Raw genomic sequence first — 18,429 nt, forward strand, 5'->3', positions numbered from 1 at the left:
CCCTGAGTAATGCAAGATTGAATGGGTGAGGGGACTTTGAAGAAATAACACTGATTTTGCTATACATTAAACTGGGCCAACCAAGCTCTTCCTGCAGCAGAAGCTGACTGGGGTTAGAGCTTGATAATGTAGAATAACTTCAAGTAGGCTTAAAAGTATCTTTCTGCAACACTTTGCAAGATAAGAGACTTGCTACAGCTTGTTTCCCAGGCTGACAGAATGCAAGGTGACAAGTAGTTATTAACAAAGAGCTAATGAACAAACAAATATTTCTAAGCACACTTGTCTACGTTAAGAAAACATGGCAGGGGTGGGATTTGAACCCACGCCTCCGAAAAGATTAGAGCCTTAAGCAAGCGCCTTAGACCGCTCAGTCACGATACCAAGATAAAGTAGAGGGTGTACCACTCTCCAAGGGGGTTTACTCACCAAAGGAAGAGTTGTAGTTTCAACTCCCTTCACTTCACTATTCATCATGAAGTGGACCCTTTCACCAGCAGGAAGGACAAAGCTGGCCCTGAGTAATGCAAGATTGAATGGGTGAGGGGACTTTGAAGAAATAACACTGATTTTGCTATACTGGGCCAACCAAGCTCTTCCTGCAGCAGAAGCTGACTGGGGTTAGAGCTTGATAATGTAGAATAACTTCAAGTAGGCTTAAAAGTATCTTTCTGCAACACTTTGCAAGATAAGAGACTTGCTACTGCTTGTTTTCCAGGCTGACAGAATGCAAGGTGACAAGTAGTTACTAACAAAGAGCTAATGAACAAACAAGTATTTCTAAGCACACTTGTCTACGTTAAGAAAACATGGCAGCGGTGGGATTTGAACCCACGCCTCCGAAGAGACTGGAGCCTTAATCCAGCGCCTTAGACCGCTCGGCCACGCTACCGAGTGACGGCTAGTTGTGTACTACTCTCCAAGGGGGTTTACGCATCAAAGGAAGAGTTGTAGTTTCAACTCCCTTCACTTCACTATTCATCATGAAGTGGACCCTTTCACCAGCAGGAAGGACAAAGCTGGCCCTGAGTAATGCAAGATTGAATGGGTGAGGGGACTTTGAAGAAATAACACTGATTTTGCTATACTGGGCCAACCAAGCTCTTCCTGCAGCAGAAGCTGACTGGGGTTAGAGCTTGATAATGTAGAATAACTTCAAGTAGGCTTAAAAGTATCTTTCTGCAACACTTTGCAAGATAAGAGACTTGCTACTGCTTGTTTTCCAGGCTGACAGAATGCAAGGTGACAAGTAGTTATTAACAAAGAGCTAATGAACAAACAAGTATTTCTAAGCACACTTGTCTACGTTAAGAAAACAAGGCAGCGGTGAGATTCGAAGCGACGCCTCCGAAGAGACTGGAGCCTTAATCCAGCGCCTTAGACTGCTTGGCCACGCTACCGAGTGACGGCGGAGGGAGTACCACTCTCCAAGGGGGTTTACTCACCAAAGGAAGAGTTGTAGTTTCAACTCCCTTCACTTCACTATTCATCATGAAGTGGACCCTTTCACCAGCAGGAAGGACAAAGCTGGCCCTGAGTAATGCAAGATTGAATGGGTGAGGGGACTGATTTTGCTATACTGGGCCAACCAAGCTCTTCCTGCAGCAGAAGCTGACTGGGGTTAGAGCTTGATAATGTAGAATAACTTCAAGTAGGCTTAAAAGTATCTTTCTGCAACACTTTGCAAGATAAGAGACTTGCTACTGCTTGTTTCCCAGGCTGACAGAATGCAAGGTGACAAGTAGTTACTAACAAAGAGCTAATGAACAAACAAGTATTTCTAAGCACACTTGTCTACGTTAAGAAAACATGGCAGCGGTGGGATTTGAACCCACGCCTCTAAAGAGACTGGAGCCTAAATCCAGCACCTTAGACCGCTCGGCCACGCTACCAAGTGACAGTGGAGGGGGTACCACTCTCCAAGGGGGTTTACTCACCAAAGGAAGAGTTGTAGTTTCAACTCCCTCACTTCACTATTCATCATGAAGTGGACCCTTTCACCAGCAGGAAGGACAAAGCTGGCCCTGAGTAATGCAAGATTGAATGGGTGAGGGGACTTTGAAGAAATAACACTGATTTTGCTATACTGGGCCAACCAAGCTCTTCCTGCAGCAGAAGCTGACTGGGGTTAGAGCTTGATAATGTAGAATAACTTCAAGTAGGCTTAAAAGTATCTTTCTGCAACACTTTGCAAGATAAGAGACTTGCTACTGCTTGTTTTCCAGGCTGACAGAATGCAAGGTGACAAGTAGTTACTAACAAAGAGCTAATGAACAAACAAGTATTTCTAAGCACACTTGTCTACGTTAAGAAAACATGGCAGCGGTGGGATTTGAACCCATGCCTCCGAAGAGACTGGAGCCTTAATCCAGCGCCTTAGACCACTCGGCCACGCTACCGAGTGACGGCTAGTGGTGTACCACTCTCCAAGGGGGTTTACGCATCAAAGGAAGAGTTGTAGTTTCAACTCCCTTCACTTCACTATTCATCATGAAGTGGACCCTTTCACCAGCAGGAAGGACAAAGCTGGCCCTGAGTAATGCAAGATTGAATGGGTGAGGGGACTTTGAAGAAATAACACTGATTTTGCTATACATTAAACTGGGCCAACCAAGCTCTTCCTGCAGCAGAAGCTGACTGGGGTTAGAGCTTGATAATGTAGAATAACTTCAAGTAGGCTTAAAAGTATCTTTCTGCAACACTTTGCAAGATAAGAGACTTGCTACTGCTTGTTTCCCAGGCTGACAGAATGCAAGGTGACAAGTAGTTATTAACAAAGAGCTAATGAACAAACAAGTATTTCTAAGCACACTTGTCTACGTTAAGAAAACATGGCAGCGGTGGGATTTGAACCCACGCCTCCGAAAAGACTGGAGCCTTAAGCAAGCGCCTTAGACCACTCGGTCACGCTACCAAGTGACAGTAGAGGGTGTACCACTCTCCAAGGGGGTTTACTCACCAAAGGAAGAGTTGTAGTTTCAACTCCCTCACTTCACTATTCATCATGAAGTGGACCCTTTCACCAGCAGGAAGGACAAAGCTGGCCCTGAGTAATGCAAGATTGAATGGGTGAGGGGACTTTGAAGAAATAACACTGATTTTGCTATACTGGGCCAACCAAGCTCTTCCTGCAGCAGAAGCTGACTGGGGTTAGAGCTTGATAATGTAGAATAACTTCAAGTAGGCTTAAAAGTATCTTTCTGCAACACTTTGCAAGATAAGAGACTTGCTACTGCTTGTTTCCCAGGCTGACAGAATGCAAGCTGACAAGTAGTTACAAACAAAGAGCTAATGAACAAACAAGTATTTCTAAGCACACTTGTCTACGTTAAGAAAACATGGCAGCGGTGGGATTTGAACCCACGCCTCCAGAGAGACTGGAGCCTAAATCCAGCGCCTTAGACCGCTCGGCCACGCTACCGAGTGACGGTGGACTGTGTACCACTCTCCAAGGGGGTTTACTCACCAAAGGAAGAGTTGTAGTTTCAACTCCCTTCACTTCACTATTCATCATGAAGTGGACCCTTTCACCAGCAGGAAGGACAAAGCTGGCCCTGAGTAATGCAAGATTGAATGGGTGAGGGGACTGATTTTGCTATACTGGGCCAACCAATCTCTTCCTGCAGCAGAAGCTGACTGGAGTTAGAGCTTGTTAATGTAGAATAACTTCAAGTAGGCTTAAAAGTATCTTTCTGCAACACTTTGCAAGATAAGAGACTTGCTACTGCTTGTTTCCCAGGCTGACAGAATGCAAGGTGACAAGTAGTTATTAACAAACAGCTAATGAACAAACAAGTATTTCTAAGCACACTTGTCTACGTTAAGAAAACATGGCAGCAGTGAGATTTGAACCCATGCCTCCAGAGAGACTGGAGCCTAAATCCAGCGCCTTAGACCGCTCTGCCAGGCTACCAATTGAAAGTTTTTCGCACGCATGGCAGCGGTGGGATTTGAACCCACGCCTGGGCCAACCAAGCTCTTCCTGCAGCAGAAGCTGACTGGGGTTAGAGCTTGATAATGTAGAATAACTTCAAGTAGGCTTAAAAGTATCTTTCTGCAACACTTTGCAAGATAAGAGACTTGCTACTGCTTGTTTCCCAGGCTGACAGAATGCAACCTGACAAGTAGTTACAAACAAAGAGCTAATGAACAAACAAGTATTTCTAAGCACACTTGTCTACGTTAAGAAAACATGGCAGCGGTGGGATTTGAACCCACGCCTCCAGAGAGACTGGAGCCTAAATCCAGCGCCTTAGACCGCTCGGCCACGCTACCGAGTGACGGGGTATGGTGTACCACTCTCCAAGGGGGTTTACTCACCAAAGGAAGAGTTGTAGTTTCAACTCCCTTCACTTAACTATTCATCATGAAGTGGACCCTTTCACCAGCAGGAAGGACAAAGCTGGCCCTGAGTAATGCAAGATTGAATGGGTGAGGGGACTGATTTTGCTATACTGAGCCAACCAAGCTCTTCCTGCAGCAGAAGCTGACTGGGGTTAGAGCTTGATAATGTAGAATAACTTCAAGTAGGCTTAAAAGTATCTTTCTGCAACACTTTGCAAGATAAGAGTCTTGCTACTGCTTGTTTCCCAGGCTGACAGAAAGCAAGCTGACAAGTAGTTACTAACAAAGAGCTAATGAACAAACAAGTATTTCTAAGCACACTTGTCTACGTTAAGAAAACATGGCAGCGGTGGGATTTGAACCCACGCCTCCGAAGAGACTGGAGCCTAAATCCAGCACCTTAGACCGCTCAGCCAGGCTACCAATTAAAAGTTTAGCGCACGCATGGCAGTGGTGGGATTTGAACCCACGCCTGGGCCAACCACGCTCTTCCTGCAGCAAAAGCTGACTGGGCTTAGAGCTTGATAATGTAGAATAACTTCAAGTAGGCTTAAAAGTATCTTTCTGCAACACAAGAGACTTGCTACGGCTTGTTTCCCAGGCTTACAGAATGCAAGTTGACAAGTAGTTACTAACAAAGAGCTAATGAACAAACAAGTATTTCTAAACACACTTGTCTACGTTAAGAAAACATGGCGGCGGTGGGATTCGAACCCACGCCTCCAGAGAAACTGGAGCCTAAATCCAGCGCCTTAGACCGCTCGGCCAGGCTACCAATTAAAACTTTAGTGCATGCATGGCAGTGGTGGGATTTGAACCCACGCCTGGGCCAACCAAGCTCTTCCTGCAGCACAAGCTGACTGGGGTTAGAGCTTGATAATGTAGAATAACTTCAAGTAGGCTTAAAAGTATCTTTCTGCAACACTTTGCAAGATAAGAGACTTGCTACTGCTTGTTTCCCAGGCTGACAGACTGCAAGCTGACAAGTAGTTACAAACAAAGAGCTAATGAACAAACAAGTATTTCTAAGCACACTTGTCTACGTTAAGAAAACATGGCAGCGGTGGGATTTGAACCCACGCCTCCAGAGAGACTGGAGCCTAAATCCAGCGCCTTAGAACGCTCGGCCACGCTACCGAGTGACGGTGGACTGTGTACCACTCTCCAAGGGGGTTTACTCACCAAAGGAAGAGTTGTAGTTTCAACTCCCTTCACTTCACTATTCATCATGAAGTGGACCCTTTCACCAGCAGGAAGGACAAAGCTGGCCCTGAGTAATGCAAGATTGAATGGGTGAGGGGACTGATTTTGCTATACTGGGCCAACCAAGCTCTTCCTGCAGCAGAAGCTGACTGGGGTTAGAGCTTGATAATGTAGAATAACTTCAAGTAGGCTTAAAAGTATCTTTCTGCAACACTTTGCAAGATAAGAGACTTGCTACTGCTTGTTTCCCAGGCTGACAGAATGCAAGGTGACAAGTAGTTATTAACAAAGAGCTAATGAACAAACAAGTATTTCTAAGCACACTTGTCTACGTTAAGAAAAGAAGGCAGTGGTGGGATTCGAACCCACGCCTCCAGAGAGACTGGAGCCTAAACCCAGCGCCTTAGACCGCTCGGCCAAGCTACCAAGTGACGGCGGGAGGTGTACCACTCTCCAAGGGGGTTTACTCACCAAAGGAAGAGTTGTAGTTTCAACTCCCTTCACTTCACTATTCATCATGAAGTGGACCCTTTCACCAGCAGGAAGGACAAAGCTGGCCCTGAGTAATGCAAGATTGAATGGCTGAGGGGACTGATTTTGCTATACTGGGCCAACCAAGCTCTTCCTGCAGCAGAAGCTGACTGGGGTTAGAGCTTGTTAATGTAGAATAACTTCAAGTAGGCTTAAAAGTACCTTTCTGCAACACTTTGCAAGATAAGAGACTTGCTACTGCTTGTTTCCCAGGCTGACAGAATGCAAGGTGACAAGTAGTTATTAACAAACAGCTAATGAACAAACAAGTATTTCTAAGCACACTTGTCTACGTTAAGAAAACATGGCAGCAGTGGGATTTGAACCCATGCCTCCAGAGAGACTGGAGCCTAAATCCAGCGCCTTAGACCGCTCTGCCACGCTACCGAGTGACGGTGGATGGTGTACCACTCTCCAAGGGGGTTTACTCACCAAAGGAAGAGTTGTAGTTTCAACTCCCTTCACTTAACTATTCATCATGAAGTGGACCCTTTCACCAGCAGGAAGGACAAAGCTGGCCCTGAGTAATGCAAGATTGAATGGGTGAGGGGACTGATTTTGCTATACTGAGCCAACCAAGCTCTTCCTGCAGCAGAAGCTGACTGGGGTTAGAGCTTGATAATGTAGAATAACTTCAAGTAGGCTTAAAAGTATCTTTCTGCAACACTTTGCAAGATAAGAGTCTTGCTACTGCTTGTTTCCCAGGCTGACAGAAAGCAAGCTGACAAGTAGTTACTAACAAAGAGCTAATGAACAAACAAGTATTTCTAAGCACACTTGTCTACGTTAAGAAAACATGGCCGCGGTGGGATTTGAACCCACGCCTCCGAAGTGACTGGAGCCTAAATCCAGCACCTTAGACCGCTCGGCCAAGCTACCGAGTGACGGCGGGAGGTGTACCACTCTCCAAGGGGGTTTACTCACCAAAGGAAGAGTTGTAGTTTCAACTCCCTTCACTTCACTATTCATCATGAAGTGGACCCTTTCACCAGCAGGAAGGACAAAGCTGGCCCTGAGTAATGCAAGATTGAATGGGTGAGGGGACTGATTTTGCTATACTGGGCCAACCAAGCTCTTCCTGCAGCAGAAGCTGACTGGGGTTAGAGCTTGTTAATGTAGAATAACTTCAAGTAGGCTTAAAAGTATCTTTCTGCAACACTTTGCAAGATAAGAGACTTGCTACTGCTTGTTTCCCAGGCTGACAGAATGCAAGGTGACAAGTAGTTATTAACAAACAGCTAATGAACAAACAAGTATTTCTAAGCACACTTGTCTACGTTAAGAAAACATGGCTGCAGTGGGATTTGAACCCATGCCTCCAGAGAGACTGGAGCCTAAATCCAGCGCCTTAGACCGCTCTGCCAGGCTACCAGTTGAAAGTTTGGAGCACGCATGGCAGTGGTGGGATTTGAACCCACGCCTGGGCCAACCAAGCTCTTCCTGCAGCAGAAGCTGACTGGGGTTAGAGCTTGATAATGTAGAATAACTTCAAGTAGGCTTAAAAGTATCTTTCTGCAACACTTTGCAAGATAAGAGTCTTGCTACTGCTTGTTTCCCAGGCTGACAGAATGCAAAGTGACGAGTAGTTATTAACAAAGAGCTAATGAACAAACAAGTATTTCTAAGCACACTTGTCTACGTTAAGAAAACATGGGATTTGAACCCACGCCTCCGAAGAGACTGGAACCTTAAGCCAGCGCCTTAGACCGCTCGGCCACGCTACAGAGTGACAGCAGAGGAGCCAAAGGAAGAGTTGTAGTTTCAACTCCCTTCACTTCACTATTCATCATGAAGTGGACCCTTTCACCAGCAGGAAGGACAAAGCTGGCCCTGAGTAATGCAAGCTTGATAATGTAGAATAACTTCAAGTAGGCTTAAAAGTATCTTTCTGCAACACTTTGCAAGATAAGAGACTTGCTACTGCTTGTTTCCCAGGCTGACAGAATGCAGAAAGCTAATGAACAAACAAGTATTTCTAAGCACACCTGTCTACGTTAAGAAAACATGGCAGCGGTGGGATTCGAACCCACGCCTCCAGAGAGACAGGAGCCTAAATCCAGCGCCTTTGACCGCTCGGCCACGCTACCGAGTGACGGCGGAAGGTGTACCACTCTACAAGGGGGTTTACTCACCAAAGGAAGAGTTGTAGTTTCAACTCCCTTCACTTCACTATTCATCATGAAGTGGACCCTTTCACCAGCAGGAAGGACAAAGCTGGCCCTGAGTAATGCAAGATTGAATGGGTGAGGGGACTGATTATGCTATACTGGGCCAACCAAGCTCTTCCTGCAGCAGAAGCTGACTGGGGTTAGAGCTTGATAATGTAGAATAACTTCAAGTAGGCTTAAAAGTATCTTTCTGCAACACTTTGCAAGATGAGACTTGCTTCTGCTTGTTTCCCAGGCTGACAGAATGCAAGGTGACAAGTAGTTATTAACAAAGAGCTAATGAACAAACAAGTATTTCTAAGCACATTTGTCTACGTTAAGAAAACATGGTGGCGGTGGGATTCAAACCCACGCCTCCAGAGAGACTGGAGCCTAAATCCAGCACTTTAGACCGCTCTGCCTGGCTACCAATTGAAAGTTTAGCACACGCATGGCAGTGGTGGGATTTGAACCCACGCCTGGGCCAACCAAGCTCTTCCTGCAGCAGAAGCTGACTGGGGTTAGAGCTTGATAATGTAGAATAACTTCAAGTAGGCTTAAAAGTATCTTTCTGCAACACTTTGCAAGATAAGAGACTTGCTACTGCTAGTTTCCCAGGCTGACAGAATGCAAGCTGACAAGTAGTTACTAACAAAGAGCTAATGAACAAACAAGTATTTCTAAGCACACCTGTCTACGTTAAGAAAACATGGCAGCGGTGGGATTCGAACCCACGCCTCCAGAGAGACTGGAGCCTAAATCCAGCGCCTTTGACCGCTCGGCCAGTGACGGCGGACGGTGTACCACTCTACAAGGGGGTTTACTCACCAAAGGAAGAGTTGTAGTTTCAACTCCCTTCACTTCACTATTCATCATGAAGTGGACCCTTTCACCAGCAGGAAGGACAAAGCTGGCCCTGAGTAATGCAAGATTGAATGGGTGAGGGGACTTTGAAGAAATAACACTGATTTTGCTATACATTAAACTGGGCCAACCAAGCTCTTCCTGCAGCAGAAGCTGACTGGGGTTAGAGCTTGATAATGTAGAATAACTTCAAGTACGCTTAAAAGTATCTTTCTGCAACACTTTGCAAGATAAGAGACTTGCTACTGCTTGTTTCCCAGGCTGACAGAATGCAAGGTGACAAGTAGTTATTAACAAAGAGCTAATGAACAAACAAGTATTTCTAAGCACACTTGTCTACGTTAAGAAAACATGGCAGCGGTGGGATTTGAACCCACGCCTCCAAAGAGACTGGAGCCTTAATCCAGCGCTTTAGACCGCTTGGCCACGCTACCAAGTGACAGTGTAGGGTGTACCACTCTCCAAGGGGGTTTACTCACCAAAGGAAGAGTTGTAGTTTCAACTCCCTCACTTCACTATTCATCATGAAGTGGACCCTTTCACCAGCAGGAAGGACAAAGCTGGCCCTGAGTAATGCAAGATTGAATGGGTGAGGGGACTGATTTTGCTATACTGGGCCAACCAAGCTCTTCCTGCAGCAGAAGCTGACTGGGGTTAGAGCTTGTTAATGTAGAATAACTTCAAGTAGGCTTAAAAGTATCTTTCTGCAACACTTTGCAAGATAAGAGACTTGCTACTGCTTGTTTCCCAGGCTGACAGAATGCAAGGTGACAAGTAGCTAATGAACAAACAAGTATTTCTAAGCACACTTGTCTACGTTAAGAAAACATGGCAGTGGTGGGATTTGAACCCACGCCTCCAAAGAGACTGGAGCCTTAATCCAGCGCCTTAGACCGCTCGGCCATGCTACCAATTGATAATCTAGCGCACACATGACAAACAGGGAAAAGCATGGCAGCGGTGGGATTTGAACCCACGCCTCCAAAGAGACTGAAGCCTTAATCCAGCGCCTTAGACCGCTCGGCCACGCTACCAAGTGACGGCGGGTGGTATACCACTCTCCAAGTGGGTTTACTCACCAAAGGAAGAGTTGTAGTTTCAACTCCCTTCACTTCACTATTCATCATGAAGTGGACCCTTTCACCAGCAGGAAGGACAAAGCTGGCCCTGAGTAATGCAAGATTGAATGGGTGAGGGGACTTTGAAGAAATAACACTGATTTTGCTATACATTAAACTGGGCCAACCAAGCTCTTCCTGCAGCAGAAGCTGACTGGGGTTAGAGCTTGATAATGTAGAATAACTTCAAGTACGCTTAAAAGTATCTTTCTGCAACACTTTGCAAGATAAGAGACTTGCTACTGCTTGTTTCCCAGGCTGACAGAATGCAAGGTGACAAGTAGTTATTAACAAAGAGCTAATGAACAAACAAGTATTTCTAAGCACACTTGTCTACGTTAAGAAAACATAGCAGCGGTGGGACTGGAGGCTTAATCCAGCGCCTTAGACCGCTCGGCCACGCTACCAAGTGACAGTGGAGGGTGTACCACTCTCCAAGGGGGTTTACTCACCAAAGGAAGAGTTGTAGTTTCAACTCCCTCACTTCACTATTCATCATGAAGTGGACCCTTTCACCAGCAGGAAGGACAAAGCTGGCCCTGAGTAATGCAAGATTGAATGGGTGAGGGGACTTTGAAGAAATAACACTGATTTTGCTATACTGGGTCAACCAAGCTCTTCCTGCAGCAGAAGCTGACTGGGGTTAGAGCTTGATAATGTAGAATAACTTCAAGTACGCTTAAAAGTATCTTTCTGCAACACTTTGCAAGATAAGAGACTTGCTACTGCTTGTTTCCCAGGCTGACAGAATGCAAGGTGACAAGTAGTTATTAACAAAGAGCTAATGAACAAACAAGTATTTCTAAGCACACTTGTCTACGTTAAGAAAACATGGCAGCGGTGGGACTGGAGGCTTAATCCAGCGCCTTAGACCGCTCGGCCACGCTACCAAGTGACAGTGGAGGGTGTACCACTCTCCAAGGGGGTTTACTCACCAAAGGAAGAGTTGTAGTTTCAACTCCCTCACTTCACTATTCATCATGAAGTGGACCCTTTCACCAGCAGGAAGGACAAAGCTGGCCCTGAGTAATGCAAGATTGAATGGGTGAGGGGACTTTGAAGAAATAACACTGATTTTACTATACTGGGCCAACCAAGCTCTTCCTGCAGCAGAAGCTGACTGGGGTTAGAGCTTGATAATGTAGAATAACTTCAAGTAGGCTTAAAAGTATCTTTCTGCAACACTTTGCAAGATAAGAGTCTTCCTACTGCTTGTTTCCCAGGCTGACAGAATGCAAGGTGACAAGTAGTTATTAACAAAGAGCTAATGAACAAACAAGTATTTCTAAGCACACTTGTCTACGTTAAGAAGACATGGCAGCGGTGGGATTCGAACCCACCTCTCCAGAGGGATTGGAGCCTAAATCCAGCGCCTTAGACCGCTCGGCCACGCTACTGAGTAATTGTGGAGTGTGTACCACTCTCCAAGGGGGTTTACTCACCAAACGAAGAGTTGTAGTTTCAACTCCCTTCACTTCACTATTCATCATGAAGTGGACCCGTTCACCAGCAGGAAGGACAAAGCTGGCCCTGAGTAATGCAAGATTGAATCAGTGAGGGGACTGATTTTGCTATACTGGGCCAACCAAGCTCTTCCTGCAGCAGAAGCTGACTGGTGCAGGAAGAGCAGCTTCTGCTGCAGGAAGAGCTTTCTGCTGCAGGAAGAGCTTTTAAGCCTACTTGAAGTTATTCTACATTATCAAGCTCTAAAGCTTGATAATGTAGAATAACTACAAAGCTGGCCCTGAGTAATGCAAAATTGAATGGGTGAGGGGACTGATTTTGCTATACTGGGCCAACCAAGCTCTTCCTGCAGCAGAAGCTGACTAGGGTTAGAGCTTGATAATGTAGAATAACTTCAAGTAGGCTTAAAAGTATCTTTCTGCAACACTTTGCAAGAGACTTGCTACTGCTTGTTTCCCAGGCTGACAGAATGCAAGGTGACAAGTAGTTATTAACAAAGAGCTAATGAACAAACAAGTATTTCTAAGCACACTTGTCTACGTTAAGAAAACATGGCAGCGGTGGGATTTGAACCCACGCCTCCAAAGAGACTGGAGCCTTAATCCAGCGCTTTAGACCGCTTGGCCACGCTACCAAGTGACAGTGTAGGGTGTACCACTCTCCAAGGGGGTTTACTCACCAAAGGAAGAGTTGTAGTTTCAACTCCCTCACTTCACTATTCATCATGAAGTGGACCCTTTCACCAGCAGGAAGGACAAAGCTGGCCCTGAGTAATGCAAGATTGAATGGGTGAGGGGACTGATTTTGCTATACTGGGCCAACCAAGCTCTTCCTGCAGCAGAAGCTGACTGGGGTTAGAGCTTGTTAATGTAGAATAACTTCAAGTAGGCTTAAAAGTATCTTTCTGCAACACTTTGCAAGATAAGAGACTTGCTACTGCTTGTTTCCCAGGCTGACAGAATGCAAGGTGACAAGTAGCTAATGAACAAACAAGTATTTCTAAGCACACTTGTCTACGTTAAGAAAACATGGCAGTGGTGGGATTTGAACCCAAGCCTCCAAAGAGACTGGAGCCTTAATCCAGCGCCTTAGACCGCTCGGCCATGCTACCAATTGATAATCTAGCGCACACATGACAAACAGGGAAAAGCATGGCAGCGGTGGGATTTGAACCCACGCCTCCAAAGAGACTGAAGCCTTAATCCAGCGCCTTAGACCGCTCGGCCACGCTACCAAGTGACGGCGGGTGGTATACCACTCTCCAAGTGGGTTTACTCACCAAAGGAAGAGTTGTAGTTTCAACTCCCTTCACTTCACTATTCATCATGAAGTGGACCCTTTCACCAGCAGGAAGGACAAAGCTGGCCCTGAGTAATGCAAGATTGAATGGGTGAGGGGACTTTGAAAAAACAACACAGATTTTGCGATACATTAAACTGGGCCAACCAAGCTCTTCCTGCAGCAGAAGCTGACTGGGGTTAGAGCTTGATAATGTAGAATAACTTCAAGTAGGCTTAAAAGTATCTTTCTGCAACACTTTGCAAGATAAGAGTCTTGCTACTGCTTGTTTCCCAGGCTGACAGAATGCAAGGTGACAAGTAGTTATTAACAAAGAGCTAATGAACAAACAAGTATTTCTAAGCACACTTGTCTACGTTAAGAAAACATGGCAACAGTGGAATTCGAACCAATGCCTCCAGAGAAACAAGAGCCTAAATCCAGCGCCTTAGACAGCTCGGTCACGCTACCAAGAGACAGTAGAGGGTGTACCACTCTCCAAGGGGGTTTACTCACCAAAGGAAGAGTTGTAGTTTCAACTCCCTCACTTCACTATTCATCATGAAGTGGACCCTTTCACCAGCAGAAAGGACAAAGCTGGCCCTGAGTAATGCAAGATTGAATGGGTGAGGGGACTTTGAAGAAATAACACTGATTTTGCTATACTGGGCCAACCAAGCTCTTCCTGCAGCAGAAGCTGACTGGGGTTAGAGCTTGATAATGTAGAATAACTTCAAGTAGGCTTAAAAGTATCTTTCTGCAACACTTTGCAAGATAAGAGACTTGCTACTGCTTGTTTCCCAGGCTGACAGAATGCAAGCTGACAAGTAGTTACTAACAAACAAGTATTTCTAAGCACACTTGTCTACGTTAAGAAAACATGGCAGCGGTGGGATTTGAACCCACGCCTCCGAAGAGACTGGAGCCTTAATCCAGCGCCTTAGACCGATCGGCCATGCTACCGAGTGATGGTGGGTGGTGTACCACTCTCCAAGGGGGTTTACTCACCAAAGGAAGAGTTGTAGTTTCAACTCCCTTCACTTCACTATTCATCATGAAGTGGACCCTTTCACCAGCAGGAAGGACAAAGCTGGCCCTGAGTAATGCAAGATTGAATGGGTGAGGAGACTTTGAAGAAATAACACTGATTTTGCTATACTGGGCCAACCAAGCTCTTCCTGCAGCAGAAGCTGACTGGGGTTAGAGCTTGATAATGTAGAATAACTTCATGTAGGCTTAAAAGAATCTTTCTGCAACACTTTGCAAGAGAGTTACTACTGCTCTTGTTTCCAAGGCTGACAGAATGCAAAGTGACAAGTAGTTATTAACAAAGAGCTAATGAACAAACAAGTATTTCTAAGCACACTTTTCTACGTTAAGAAGACATGGCAGCAGTGGGATTTGAACCCACGCCTCCGAATAGACTGGAGCCTTAATCCAGCGCCTTAGACTGCTCGGCCACGCTACCCAGTGACGGTGGATGGTGTACCACTCTCCAAGGGGGTTTACTCACCAAAGGAAGAGTTGTAGTTTCTTCTCCCTTCACTTCACTATTCATCATGAAGTGGACCCTTTCACCAGCAGGAAGGACAAAGCTGGCCCTGAGTAATGCAAGATTGAATGGGTGAGGGGACTTTGAAGAAATAACACAGATTTTCCTATACATTAAACTGGGCCAACCAAGCTCTTCCTGCAGCAGAAGCTGACTGGGGTTAGAGCTTGATAAGGTAGAATAACTTCAAGTAGGCTTAAAAGTATCTTTCTGCAACACTTTGCAAGAGACTTGCTACTGCTCTTGTTTCCGAGGCTGACAGAATGCAAATTGACAAGTAGTTATTAACAAAGAGCTAATGAACAAACAAGTATTTCTAAGCACACTTGTCTACGTTAAGAAAACATGGGATTTGAACCCACGCCTCCGAAGAGACTGGAGCCTTAATCCAGCGCCTTAGACCGCTCGGCCACGCTACTGAGTGACAGCAGAAGAGCCAAAGGAAGAGTTGTAGTTTCTTCTCCCTTCACTTCACTATTCATCATGAAGTGGACCCTTTCACCAGCAGGAAGGACAAAGCTGGCCCTGAGTAATGCAAGCTTGATAATGTAGAATAACTTCAAGTAGGCTTAAAAGTATCTTTCTGCAACACTTTGCAAGATAAGAGACTTGCTACTGCTTGTTTCCCAGGCTGACAGAATGCAAGCTGACAAGTAGTTACTAACAAAGAGCTAATGAACAAACAAGTATTTCTAAGCACATCTGTCTACGTTAAGAAAAGATGGCAGCGGTGGGATTCGAACCCACGCCTCCAGAGAGACTGGAGCCTAAATCCAGCGCCTTTGACCGCTCGGCCACGCTACCGAGTGACGGCGGACGGTGTACCACTCTACAAGGGGGTTTACTCATCAAAGGAAGAGTTGTAGTTTCAACTCCCTTCACTTCACTATTCATCATGAAGTGGACCCTTTCACCAGCAGGAAGGACAAAGCTGGCCCTGAGTAATGCAAGATTGAATGGGTGAGGGGACTGATTTTGCTATACTGGGCCAACCAAGCTCTTCCTGCAGCAGAAGCTGACTGGGGTTAGAGCTTGATAATGTAGAATAACTTCAAGTAGGCTTAAAAGTATCTTTCTGCAACACTTTGCAAGATGAGACTTGCTTCTGCTTGTTTCCCAGGCTGACAGAATGCAAGGTGACAAGTAGTTATTAACAAAGAGCTAATGAACAAACAAGTATTTCTAAGCACATTTGTCTACGTTAAGAAAACATGGTAGCGGTGGGATTCAAACCGACGCCTCCAGAGAGACTGGAGCCTAAATCCAGCACCTTAGACCGCTCTGCCTGGCTACCAATTGAAAGTTTAGCACACGCATGGCAGTGGTGGGATTTGAACCCACGCCTGGGCCAACCAAGCTCTTCCTGCAGCAGAAGCTGACTGGGGTTAGAGCTCGATAATGTAGAATAACTTCAAGTAGGCTTAAAAGTATCTTTCTGCAACACTTTGCAAGATAAGAGACTTGCTACTGCTTGTTTCCCAGGCTGACAGAATACAAGCTGACAAGTAGTTACTAACAAAGAGCTAATGAACAAACAAGTATTTTTAAGCACACCTGTCTACGTTAAGAAAACATGGCAGCGGTGGGATTTGAACCCACGCCTCCAGAGAGACTGGAGCTTAAACCCAGCGCCTTAGACCGCTCGGCCACGCTACCGAGTGACGGCGAAGGGTGTACCACTCTCCAAGGGGGTTTACTCACCAAAGGAAGAGTTGTAGTTTCAACTCCCTTCACTTCACTATTCATCATGAAGTGGACCCTTTCACCAGCAGGAAGGACAAAGCTGGCCCTGAGTAATGCAAGATTGAATGGGTGAGGGGACTGATTTTGCTATACTGGGCCAACCAAGCTCTTCCTGCAGCAGAAGCTGACTGGGGTTAGAACTTGATAATGTAGAATAACTTCAAGTAGGCTTAAAAGTATCTTTCTGCAACACTTTGCAGGATAAGAGACTTGCTACTGCTTGTTTCCCAGGCTGACAGAATGCAAGGTGACAAGTAGTTATTAACAAAGAGCTAATAAACAAACAAGTATTTCTAAGCACACTTGTCTACGTTAAGAAAACATGGCAGCGGTGGGATTTGAACCCACGCCTCCGAAGAGACTGGAGCCTTAATCCAGCGCCTTAGACCGCTCGGCCACGCTACCGAGTGACAGAAGAGGAGCCAAAGGAAGAGTTGTAGTTTCTTCTCCCTTCACTTCACTATTCATCATGAAGTGGACCCTTTCACCAGCAGGAAGGACAAAGCTGGCCCTGAGTAATGCAAGATTGAATGGGTGAGGGGACTTTGAAAAAACAACACAGATTTTGCGATACATTAAACTGGGCCAACCAAGCTCTTCCTGCAGCAGAAGCTGACTGGGGTTAGAGCTTGATAATGTAGAATAACTTCAAGTAGGCTTAAAAGTATCTTTCTGCAACACTTTGCAAGATAAGAGTCTTGCTACTGCTTGTTTCCCAGGCTGACAGAATGCAAGGTGACAAGTAGTTATTAACAAAGAGCTAATGAACAAACAAGTATTTCTAAGCACACTTGTCTACGTTAAGAAAACATGGCAACAGTGGAATTCGAACCAATGCCTCCAGAGAAACAAGAGCCTAAATCCAGCGCCTTAGACAGCTCGGTCACGCTACCAAGAGACAGTAGAGGGTGTACCACTCTCCAAGGGGGTTTACTCACCAAAGGAAGAGTTGTAGTTTCAACTCCCTCACTTCACTATTCATCATGAAGTGGACCCTTTCACCAGCAGAAAGGACAAAGCTGGCCCTGAGTAATGCAAGATTGAATGGGTGAGGGGACTTTGAAGAAATAACACTGATTTTGCTATACTGGGCCAACCAAGCTCTTCCTGCAGCAGAAGCTGACTGGGGTTAGAGCTTGATAATGTAGAATAACTTCAAGTAGGCTTAAAAGTATCTTTCTGCAACACTTTGCAAGATAAGAGACTTGCTACTGCTTGTTTCCCAGGCTGACAGAATGCAAGCTGACAAGTAGTTACTAACAAACAAGTATTTCTAAGCACACTTCTCTACGTTAAGAAAACATGGCAGCGGTGGGATTTGAACCCACGCCTCCGAAGAATCCAGCGCCTTAGACCGCTCGGCCATGCTACCGAGTGATGGTGGGTGGTGTACCACTCTCCAAGGGGGTTTACTCACCAAAGGAAGAGTTGTAGTTTCAACTCCCTTCACTTCACTATTCATCATGAAGTGGACCCTTTCACCAGCAGGAAGGACAAAGCTGGCCCTGAGTAATGCAAGATTGAATGGGTGAGGAGACTTTGAAGAAATAACACTGATTTTGCTATACTGGGCCAACCAAGCTCTTCCTGCAGCAGAAGCTGACTGGGGTTAGAGCTTGATAATGTAGAATAACTTCAAGTAGGCTTAAAAGAATCTTTCTGCAACACTTTGCAAGAGAGTTGCTACTGCTCTTGTTTCCGAGGCTGACAGAATGCAAAGTGACAAGTAGTTATTAACAAAGAGCTAATGAACAAACAAGTATTTCTAAGCACACTTTTCTACGTTAAGATGACATGGCAGCAGTGGGATTTGAACCCACGCCTCCGAATAGACTGGAGCCTTAATCCAGCGCCTTAGACTGCTCGGCCACGCTACCCAGTGACGGTGGATGGTGTACCACTCTCCAAGGGGGTTTACTCACCAAAGGAAGAGTTGTAGTTTCTTCTCCCTTCACTTCACTATTCATCATGAAGTGGACCCTTTCACCAGCAGGAAGGACAAAGCTGGCCCTGAGTAATGCAAGATTGAATGGGTGAGGGGACTTTGAAGAAATAACACAGATTTTCCTATACATTAAACTGGGCCAACCAAGCTCTTCCTGCAGCAGAAGCTGACTGGGGTTAGAGCTTGATAATGTAGAATAACTTCAAGTAGGCTTAAAAGTATCTTTCTGCAACACTTTGC

At 45.6% G+C, this 18,429-nt stretch overlaps 18 non-coding genes across 18 annotated transcripts; all 18 read right to left on the reverse strand.

Annotated features, from left to right (window-relative positions):
- Positions 1-810: 810 nt before the first annotated feature.
- On the reverse strand, positions 811-892 carry TRNAL-AAG (transfer RNA leucine (anticodon AAG)). Its single transcript has one exon. It is a non-coding gene; the product is annotated as a tRNA-Leu (tRNA).
- Positions 893-1,810: 918 nt separating this feature from the next.
- On the reverse strand, positions 1,811-1,892 carry TRNAL-UAG (transfer RNA leucine (anticodon UAG)). Its single transcript has one exon. It is a non-coding gene; the product is annotated as a tRNA-Leu (tRNA).
- Positions 1,893-2,317: 425 nt separating this feature from the next.
- Positions 2,318-2,399, reverse strand: TRNAL-AAG (transfer RNA leucine (anticodon AAG)). Its single transcript has one exon. It is a non-coding gene; the product is annotated as a tRNA-Leu (tRNA).
- A 940-nt stretch (positions 2,400-3,339) lies between these two features.
- TRNAL-UAG (transfer RNA leucine (anticodon UAG)) lies at positions 3,340-3,421 on the reverse strand. The gene has a single exon. It is a non-coding gene; the product is annotated as a tRNA-Leu (tRNA).
- A 772-nt stretch (positions 3,422-4,193) lies between these two features.
- Positions 4,194-4,275, reverse strand: TRNAL-UAG (transfer RNA leucine (anticodon UAG)). Its single transcript has one exon. It is a non-coding gene; the product is annotated as a tRNA-Leu (tRNA).
- Positions 4,276-5,399: 1,124 nt separating this feature from the next.
- TRNAL-UAG (transfer RNA leucine (anticodon UAG)) lies at positions 5,400-5,481 on the reverse strand. The gene has a single exon. It is a non-coding gene; the product is annotated as a tRNA-Leu (tRNA).
- A 2,602-nt stretch (positions 5,482-8,083) lies between these two features.
- Positions 8,084-8,165, reverse strand: TRNAL-UAG (transfer RNA leucine (anticodon UAG)). Its single transcript has one exon. It is a non-coding gene; the product is annotated as a tRNA-Leu (tRNA).
- Positions 8,166-9,441: 1,276 nt separating this feature from the next.
- On the reverse strand, positions 9,442-9,523 carry TRNAL-AAG (transfer RNA leucine (anticodon AAG)). The gene has a single exon. It is a non-coding gene; the product is annotated as a tRNA-Leu (tRNA).
- A 395-nt stretch (positions 9,524-9,918) lies between these two features.
- On the reverse strand, positions 9,919-10,000 carry TRNAL-AAG (transfer RNA leucine (anticodon AAG)). The gene has a single exon. It is a non-coding gene; the product is annotated as a tRNA-Leu (tRNA).
- Positions 10,001-10,041: 41 nt separating this feature from the next.
- TRNAL-AAG (transfer RNA leucine (anticodon AAG)) lies at positions 10,042-10,123 on the reverse strand. The gene has a single exon. It is a non-coding gene; the product is annotated as a tRNA-Leu (tRNA).
- A 2,100-nt stretch (positions 10,124-12,223) lies between these two features.
- TRNAL-AAG (transfer RNA leucine (anticodon AAG)) lies at positions 12,224-12,305 on the reverse strand. The gene has a single exon. It is a non-coding gene; the product is annotated as a tRNA-Leu (tRNA).
- Positions 12,306-12,823: 518 nt separating this feature from the next.
- Positions 12,824-12,905, reverse strand: TRNAL-AAG (transfer RNA leucine (anticodon AAG)). The gene has a single exon. It is a non-coding gene; the product is annotated as a tRNA-Leu (tRNA).
- A 925-nt stretch (positions 12,906-13,830) lies between these two features.
- Positions 13,831-13,912, reverse strand: TRNAL-AAG (transfer RNA leucine (anticodon AAG)). Its single transcript has one exon. It is a non-coding gene; the product is annotated as a tRNA-Leu (tRNA).
- Positions 13,913-14,335: 423 nt separating this feature from the next.
- On the reverse strand, positions 14,336-14,417 carry TRNAL-AAG (transfer RNA leucine (anticodon AAG)). Its single transcript has one exon. It is a non-coding gene; the product is annotated as a tRNA-Leu (tRNA).
- An 806-nt stretch (positions 14,418-15,223) lies between these two features.
- TRNAL-UAG (transfer RNA leucine (anticodon UAG)) lies at positions 15,224-15,305 on the reverse strand. Its single transcript has one exon. It is a non-coding gene; the product is annotated as a tRNA-Leu (tRNA).
- A 770-nt stretch (positions 15,306-16,075) lies between these two features.
- On the reverse strand, positions 16,076-16,157 carry TRNAL-UAA (transfer RNA leucine (anticodon UAA)). The gene has a single exon. It is a non-coding gene; the product is annotated as a tRNA-Leu (tRNA).
- Positions 16,158-16,567: 410 nt separating this feature from the next.
- Positions 16,568-16,649, reverse strand: TRNAL-AAG (transfer RNA leucine (anticodon AAG)). Its single transcript has one exon. It is a non-coding gene; the product is annotated as a tRNA-Leu (tRNA).
- A 1,390-nt stretch (positions 16,650-18,039) lies between these two features.
- Positions 18,040-18,121, reverse strand: TRNAL-AAG (transfer RNA leucine (anticodon AAG)). Its single transcript has one exon. It is a non-coding gene; the product is annotated as a tRNA-Leu (tRNA).
- Positions 18,122-18,429: the final 308 nt, after the last annotated feature.

The sequence above is a fragment of the Sceloporus occidentalis genome, unplaced genomic scaffold (assembly GCF_023333645.1).
Source record: "Sceloporus occidentalis isolate IW3139 unplaced genomic scaffold, rSceOcc1.0.p SCAF_28, whole genome shotgun sequence".
Taxonomy (NCBI): Eukaryota; Metazoa; Chordata; class Lepidosauria; order Squamata; family Phrynosomatidae; genus Sceloporus; species Sceloporus occidentalis.